Genomic DNA, 8604 nt, shown 5'->3' with positions numbered 1-8604 from the left:
TTGTAGTTTTTGGAAGAGGGGTATATTGAAACAGCTAGTGCTTGTCACCGCAGTACGCAGCTACGGAATGGAAAAGGTCTGCTTTCTGTTTGGTTACTTTTCAAACAAGAATCCCTATGACTGGTTTTGGGTAGTGCTACTGTCCTAAAAGCTTATCTGGATTAACCTTCTATTAGTTTTGGATCTGGGCTGATTAAACGCAATTCTACCCTATGTCACAGCCAGACATGTAGCTCGGTGGGTGATGCTGGCATCTGATATCCACCATCCAAAAGCCATACCGACTCCCAGACAAAGTTGTCATCTCCTAAATGTCACCTTGCTCTGGGAACATTTTCCTCTGGAGCGCTCTTGCGGTGTCCAAGTCCGCATGTGTCGGTACCATGTTCGGGAGCCAAGTGATGCGGTGCCAGGTTGGCTGTAAGAGCCAGCCCCCCGCTGCACGGGGGCCAGGCGATTATCTGGCTGTCAACGGTTTCATTAGTAGAAGTCCTCTGCTCTGCAGGGGTATACATCTCTTGGTCCTGGAGTAGTCTGAAAATGTTTTCACATAGCAGCTGAGATGTCAGCACAGATTAGAGGTACTATCTTTTTAAGAAGTTGTTTTTTTGAAGGCTTATAGTTTAAGGCACGCTCACGTTTGGGGGGGGAATCATTCTGAGCATAATCTACTCCTCAGAGCAAACTAAAAAATCCACCATTTTCCAGGACTAGCAATTTTGTGGCCATTTGGCTCAGAAGTCCTCCATAAGTTGATGAACTTTACAGCTAGAAAGTTAGGCTTTCATTCACTCTCATCTACAAGGCTGGGCCCGTCCTCATCAGGAATTTTACATGTTGACTATTTCAGTAAATGTAGCTTTTAATCTGCCACACATGATTAGACACTAATTGTGTTCATAGCTGGAAATACCACAGAAGCCGTTGGCACGAAGTAGAGATTAGTCATACTATCAATTTGTTTTCTATTAAGCTTCAGGATTCATAGAAATGAAGAACCACAGAGATTTCAGCAGAGAAGATACATGGAGGTAAATGAGCATTTCTGCAAATTCAACTGTGTCTTAGAGCCATGGGTTTTGTGCAAATCAAAGTCATAAGAGCAAAGCTTGTGTCCTCAAGAAAGTTGCATGCAAGAATCTTTCCTCCAGCTTGACAGAGAGTGATAAGCCATTTTGTCAAACCCAACTTTAAAACCCGACTTTAATGGTTAAAGTACAGTTCTTACACAAAAGCTAGGAGTTTTTGAGCCTGCCACATTTCAGAAAAAAGCAGCTACCTTTTCTGATTACCTGTTTTTTTTTAATTAGATGACTTAATTTCCATTTCTTAATGAGATAAAGATGCAATCTTGCATTTATGCAAGCCAAAAATGTTCCATTGTATAACATGAGATTACAGGGAGCTAGCAGGAATTGAGGCGTCAAGAGGTGGTTGCAGGCAGGGGAGGAGAGGTCATGGCTGAACACCAAGAAGACAAAGTGTTGAAGGCACAGAAATGGAAGAGTCTTTGTGGCACAACAGAAAAGTTGTATGGCAAAGGAGAAAAGGCCAATGTAAGATAAATGAACTCTGCTTTTTGTAGGTGGTAAATATGCCATTAAAGCATATATGAAAGGGAACTTTAAAATGCATCATGCCACATGAAGTTTTTAGCAAAAGTCATTGATGAAAGCAGAATTTGTCCAAGACCCTTCAGATCTAGTGCATTCTTCTCCTCTGTACCCTCACCTGTTTGCTATGAGAAGTCCGATCTGTGAAAGCAGTATCTTAAGTGTTCATCACTCATCCTCTGGCATATTTGCCATCTCTGTTGCAAACAGCAGGGATGGATTAAGACAGTAATACAGCCCAGAGCCGCTGCAGTTTCTTGAATGCTCACGCAGACTCCTTCTGTATCTTCTTACTCACGATGCTTTTGATCGTGTTTCCAGCGAGCAGCCGCGCTCCTGCCCGAGACATTGTTCTGCTGCCTGCTAAAAGCTGACGCCTGCTACTGCGCCTCCTCGAGGCATCTGGGCACCAAATACCAAGAAAATCCTGCCTTTATCTGCTCTTGGCAACTGGGTCTTGCCAGTAACTGTGACTTAGTCGAGGAAAAAGGAGTAAAATCTAAGAGATTAAGCAACAAGAGCATCACTCAACACCGGGATACCAGCCACCGAAGGAAAGGCGCCCCATCTGCAGTCTGTGCAAGCCGAATTGTCTGAGTATGGTTTAGTCCTCCAAGCGTGAAACTGAGTCACGACTTTGTCAGTGAGTGCTCTGGCTACAGCTACATGGTTTCAGGATAAATATCGTTCAGCGTGAAGGCTGGGCTAGGAGTTTACTAACAGGCAGGCAAGGAGCCCTCCAGAACGCATAGCAAATCAGGCACAGTTCTCTTCCTGGGCTGCGGTAACGTATCTCCTTCCCTTCTGCCCTTGCCTCAAGTGTACATATCTCAGTTTGGGAGTATGCTTTTAGGACATCCTCAGAGACCGAGGGAACATAAGGCCACCCTCTGAAACATCTCAGAAATCCCAACCCTGAAAGGCTGCATGGTGCTGTGTGTCGGCCAGCCGTGGCTCCGCCGCTCCAAAGCGCTCCCTGAAGACAAGAAGAATTAGTATCGCATGAGGTAATACTGCTGCTTAAAAAGCAAATGGCTTGAGAAAGCCAGTGGTGGTTACCGAAAGGAACTGTAAAGGGGCACAATGTCCTTTGGAAATGCTGGTCAAGGGATATGGCCCAACAACTTTAAAGAAACCATTTCGTTTTGGGAACTTTCTTTACTTCTTAGGGCATAAATATGAGGCTCTGTAGCCAAATATCCCAGCTGACTTCCCCCAGCTCTGTTAAAATCAGGTTCCCAATAGCCTTTTTAGGGAAGAAAAAGGCAAAATATCTCCCTGGCCTACATCAGTGGTGATTTCATGTAGGTTCATAAAGATCACTTCATTACAGAGCTAACTTCAGACTCAGTACTTGCTGAGTTCAAACACATATTCATGTGTAATTGTTCACGTTAAAAGGACTGTGGTCTTTTCTTTATATATTTATTTTAATAGCATGTCGTGGGAAGTAAGCTAAGGCTGTAAGGACACTTGCATGTTAGGGCAGTTCCTGCTCTTGCCACTGCCTCTCTTACCTCTTTGAAGAAAAAAACTAGAAGCCGAGCGGGAGGTTTACCTCAGGAGGAAGGAGGAAGACAGTCAGAGAAGGAGAAATTTGTAGGAAAGAGATCAAGAAGTGGAATCCTTTAAGCTTCAACCCTGTCTCCAGAGATCTCGGGTGTCGCTCCTGACTGGGACTTTCAATACACGACCCATTTCGTAGCTTTGGGTCAGGCCAGGTGACTTTCTCTACAAGTCACCTGAAATCATTGCTGTCTCCAGCCGATCGTGTTTCAGAAGCCGGTGATGGCCAGGAGGAAAACAGAGGGAATTAAATTGTGTGTAATCCCCCGCCTTACTGCTGCTCAGAGATCCAGATCGCATCGTGGGGACAAGTCACTTATTAGCTCTTTTGACTTAAAGGTAGCCTACGGCAGCTCCAAAGGCAGGCAGTCTGCAGCGTTAAGAGCGATTGAAATAGTTCGTGTGCGCACACCCTTGTGCGAGGAACTCTTTGGCATAAAAGGTCCCACAAGAGCACTAGGGGCTGTTAGGCCCGTACAACGAAAAGTTACTCTGTTCAGCTTCTAGCTTGGGTGTAAAAAGTAATTCAGGGTGCCAAAACAGTGTTTTTACTTATCCGAAACAGATTTTTTTACTTGGTCACTCAGATTGGATATGGGAGTCCGGGTTGAACTTTTCCTCTCCCTGATTCAAACCAGCAATTTTTTCTTAAACAAAACCCAGACTGTCTGGGCACTCACAAGGGTTACTTTGTGGTAGTTAAGGATTTGGGGAAACGGGTCTCTCTCCCTCCTGGCTGGATGCCATACCGAGTTCTTCAGCATCTAAAGCTGTGGGGCTGGTGGGCAGCGCGCTTTCCTGTGGGGAGGGTGCTCCTCCCGCTCCAGCCTGTACGTGTTTCTTCTTGCCTCTCTCGAGCTATCACATAGCCCCATGATCACGTTATTTCCCTGGGCTGTGTGATATGAATTTAATCCCCGGAGGCAGAGAGGAAGACTGAATCTGGTTTCCCACCGCCCGTGTGTATTCCCTCACCAGCAGGCTATTCAGGGAAAGGCAACTGCTACCTCTAACTGCTTTAATAATCCTTTGATTCCTCAGCTTGTACTGCCAGTGCCCAAAATGAAATGCTTTGCCATTTGTTTTGCCTGAAAATATTCCACAAAACTGCTTCCAATTTATGAATGGATTTGGCTACCTCAAAACCTCGTTTTTAGCAAAGTCGCAACTTGCCAAAAACCCTCACCCAGTGCTATTCTTGAGGGCTTTGCCCAATCTTATGTTTCAGAAGCGGTGCCTGTGTACAGTGTGGTTGCTACGACCTTCCCTCCAAGCCCTCTCCTCCCTCAGTCAAAACAGGAAGGCAGGAGAGGAGCTGTGGCCAAGGCCCCTTGACCTTCCAGGGAGACAGCAAGTATTTATGTGGAGGCACTGGGCTGATGATCTTAGCTGTGTTGACAGGGATGAGTTATAAAGTGAGGCGGGCATAAGTGCAGTTTTAACGAGGCATAGGATTTCCAGGGTTTAGGTGTGTTTTTAGCACCTTTCCCCTCTGAGCCGGCACCCCATCCGCTTCCAGATGGGTACCAGTACTGCTTGCCGGGCTGTGCTGGGAACTGAGCATCGATGCAGGGAGGTGGCGGGAGCCCGGGGGGCTGATCCGGCTCTGCTGCGGCACGGAGCCACGCCATGGGCTCATCAAGGGGGCTGTCCTCTCCCTCCTCCCCCCCCCATCCATTTAATACCCTGGAGAATTGGGTCAACGGCTCGGGGGCCCTCGGGGAGGGAAAGCTGGACACAGCGCATCTGCTGGAGCCTTGGCAGAGCCACTCCTGCACGCGCGGGGCTTTGCCAGAAGGATCCGCAGAGCCAGACAGAGGCAGAATTGGCCTCAAATTTTAAAGCCGCCTGGAGGACCTTGATAGTCCAGATTCACTGCTCCCGCTGTGGTTCCCTCCCAGACCCACGAGGAGAGGTCATATTAGGGGAAGGGAAGAGAGAATAGGGGAAGGAGTCAGTGACTGAGATTTTCAGTGTTTCGCTTGAGTCCATTCTTGCTAGGACAAACAGCCTAGTTTACATAGGCAAGACTCTGAAACAACTTACATATTTCCTTCCCTGTGTGAAGAAGAACACAAAACCAATTTCAACACACTGCAATCTGCACCAAAAAGCAAACCAAGCTTTTTAATTATACAATTATTAACTTCCCTTAAAAATAAGGCTAGGAAACACCAATTAAAGCAGCAAAAATGATTTCTAAGTGCTTTTTTTGATAAACAGCCCAAATTTATCACTAATTCCATGACCCAGTGAAGACTTCCTTCTTTCTGCTAGCAGATGAGCTGGTAGCAAATGCATTCATTGCATTTTCCTGCTGTTCTAGGAGAATAAAGCAGAAAGAACCCCCTCACGTTGCACTACCAGTGTTTTCAGCCTCAAAGAATTAGCTGAATTCTTGTCATCCTGACCTGCATCCAGTCACAAGAAAAACTCTCTTACACCTGGGGGGAAAGAGCATTTAACAAAATTAATCTGATTATGAAATAAACCTTTTCCACAGTGGTCCAGCTCTGGTTGAGTGATGCACTTTATTGAGTCAGTAAACTTGTATGCAGGACCAAATTTCAGTCAACAGATTTGGGCTTTTTTCCGTGTTTCACAACTGGAGAAGCATGACTTATCTCCCAAAGTCGTCTTTGGGAAAACAATTAAGCTATTTAAGACGAGCAAGGCAAGCTGCTGACACATTTCAGTTCTGAAGGCACTGCTATGCAGTTTATCCAGACAAAGCCCGAAACATGAAAGCTGGCCTCCTGCCTCCGTTTTCTTGTAACGGAGTGTTGGAGAAGCAGATTTCCCTGCTCCGTGGCTAACTAGATCTGCCTGGTTTGCTTAACCAGCGAGCGCATTCCGGCACTTCAGGAAGAACACTGTGGGCTCATTACGAGCTACTGGGCTATAGCGCGAGATTGAGAAAACAGATTTGTTTTGGACAAGCTGCTCTGACATGGAGGTGCCAGGGTGAATAACCTTTGGGGGAAAAAAAAAAAAAATCTGCCTCCAAGAGCAAGATGAATAATCTGACAAATGAATGGCTCCGTATTTTATATCAAAGCACAAAATGACTAGAAGTCGCAGAGATCTGACTCATGAGCAGAAATAGCGTGCTGGGGATGGCTGGCACCGTTGCTACCACCAGCTGCCTGCCCCCACTGCTGGAGAACGGGTGGCTCAGATGCTGCTTCTTAAGCGATTCAGCCACAAAAGGCTACAGCTAAGCATTTTAAGGGAAATGTGTCAGTGCTAGTTTATAGCCTCGCTTGTTAAGATAAACCGTGAAACGGTCCCGAATTGCCACAAAGCCTTTCATCTCTCTAGGCAGGAGGAACAGGACAGAAACCTTGCCAGGCATCCCAGTGGAAGTTGTGCCAGGCACAAGTCAGCACTCGGCGGAGCAGCTTGTCCCAGCTAAGCGGCACTTCGCTGCCACGGCAAGGTGTTGACAGAAGCCCTCCCCTGTCTTCTTATCAGCAAAACAGCCTTTTTGAGATGGGCAAGCTTTAAGCTGTGACCTATTTAAACGTCCTGCCCCATCACCGACCAGTAGCTGCAAACAATTCTGCAACAAATCCCGTAGCACCCTGCTACCGCGTTTCCCCAGCTGCCCTTTGTGACAAGTTTCCTGACTCAAATACGCAGTCCTAATCTTAGCGTATAGCTTCAGCCCAGCTCCTCCAGATAAACATATGGTGTTTCACCTGGTCTGCAGAAATGAGACTTTGCAAGTGCTTTATCAGTGCTTCTGTCTCTACCTCTTCTCAGCTCCTCCTCCCACCCATAACTTTCTAACATGTTTATCACGTAGAAAGACAGCTCAGAAAATCAAACTCCTACAAACGCGGAGGGAGGGAGAATGGGTGGTTGGGTACATGCACCCATCCCCACTGAGGGTGCAGTTACACAGCAGCTTCAATTGCTCTAAATTGGAGTTGCTATAGTAATGCCCTGCCTGCATCGTCCTGTCGTCCCCCCGCTTCTGTCAGCGGAAAACAAAGGAGGTACATGCAAAAAGCAAAAAGCCGCTACCCGGGGCTGATTCAGCTGAAAACCAACCCTACCTAAAAATGATTCATTTTTACTGGATGAGCTCCGTGTAAAGGCTCACCTCTTTCTTGCCGTGGGAGGGCAAAGGAGGCAAGAGGATTTTGTAGGGCTGGGGGAGAAGGAGCAGGACCGTTGCCGTGCTGATTTTGGGACATTTGAAGTTCTGCAGAACGAACTTTTAGCAGGGTTATAGCATTGCCGAGAAGCTGCCTCCGAAAGAGGAATCCCGTCTGCCTCCCCTCTCAGCTCCGGCAGGTTACGTGCTGCTCTGAGCTCCCTGCCTGAGCCTGGCGAATGCCACAGCATCGGGCCATGACTCACCCAGGCTGCAGGCGGGAAGTGCAGCAAGGCAGGAGCACCCCTTCTGCTGGCAGCCTCGTTTTTTTCAATTTAAAACTACTGTAAAATTGCAACTCGAGGGTTGGGGGCATGATATACAAGTCTGGAAAGAGATGCTTCAACTTCGCTCAGAGCTATTTTGTCACTGAATTATGCAACATTGTGCTTTGCTACATTAAAACTCCTGTTAGAGAGCTTAATTTTGTTTCACTAATCGTTATTCAAAGAACACACTAGGTGAAAATACCTCCAGAAACTCTAGTGATGTGGGGGACGGTGCCCAGCCTCTGAAATTGCAGATTCCCACTAATTCTTCCCATGTAAACCAGCATTGTTAACCAGGGAGATCTGCAGCACTGGGGATTTCTTACACCCTTTCTGCATCACTCATGCACCGCCTGCAGCAATGTTTATTGAAGATCTTCTTTGACGCTGCTATTAATATACCATAGTACAATTACTGGTTGTTTCACGGCTTTAATCAAGAGTTTTCTTTAAAAAGGTATTTTTAAATACCCTCTGGTACATGGAGTCGTACACCCAATATTGCATCTCAACTCTTGATACTATTACACAGGAAGGGTTCTCGTCACGATATCTCTTTTCCTACTCTTCAAACAAACAAACAAAAAAAGAGCTGCTGAAAGATCAGGCGGTTTAGGAGAGTGAAAGGCAGCAGCTAGCGAGTTGCCTTTGTGCTCCCAAGTGCGCAGAGGGAAGAAGCATCAGGTGTGCTTCCACAGCCTCGACGCAGCCGAACCGGCGACAGTTAGACGGGATGCCTGCCCGGGACGCGCAAAACCGAAGGATGCAGGATATTTGAGAGTGGTTTGGCCGCTGGCAGTCAGCTGCGGGAGCCGCAGGAATCAGGATGCAGGAATTTGGGTCTTTGTTTCAGGAACATTCCTTGGAAAGTGTCGGGGCCAGCTGCAAGACGGTCCGAAATCCCTCATCTTATCTGCGCTCGGCGCAGGGGGGCAGCGGGGCTGGCCCGGGGGACCCGCGGCACCGTCCCCCCTGCTCCGGGCTTCTCGGGACC

This window comes from Fulmarus glacialis, unplaced genomic scaffold (assembly GCF_000690835.1).
Source record: "Fulmarus glacialis isolate BGI_N327 unplaced genomic scaffold, ASM69083v1 scaffold8277, whole genome shotgun sequence".
In the NCBI taxonomy this organism is placed as follows: domain Eukaryota; kingdom Metazoa; phylum Chordata; class Aves; order Procellariiformes; family Procellariidae; genus Fulmarus; species Fulmarus glacialis.
The sequence above is the reverse complement of the archived record's forward strand: the minus strand, read 5'-3'. Positions refer to the sequence as shown.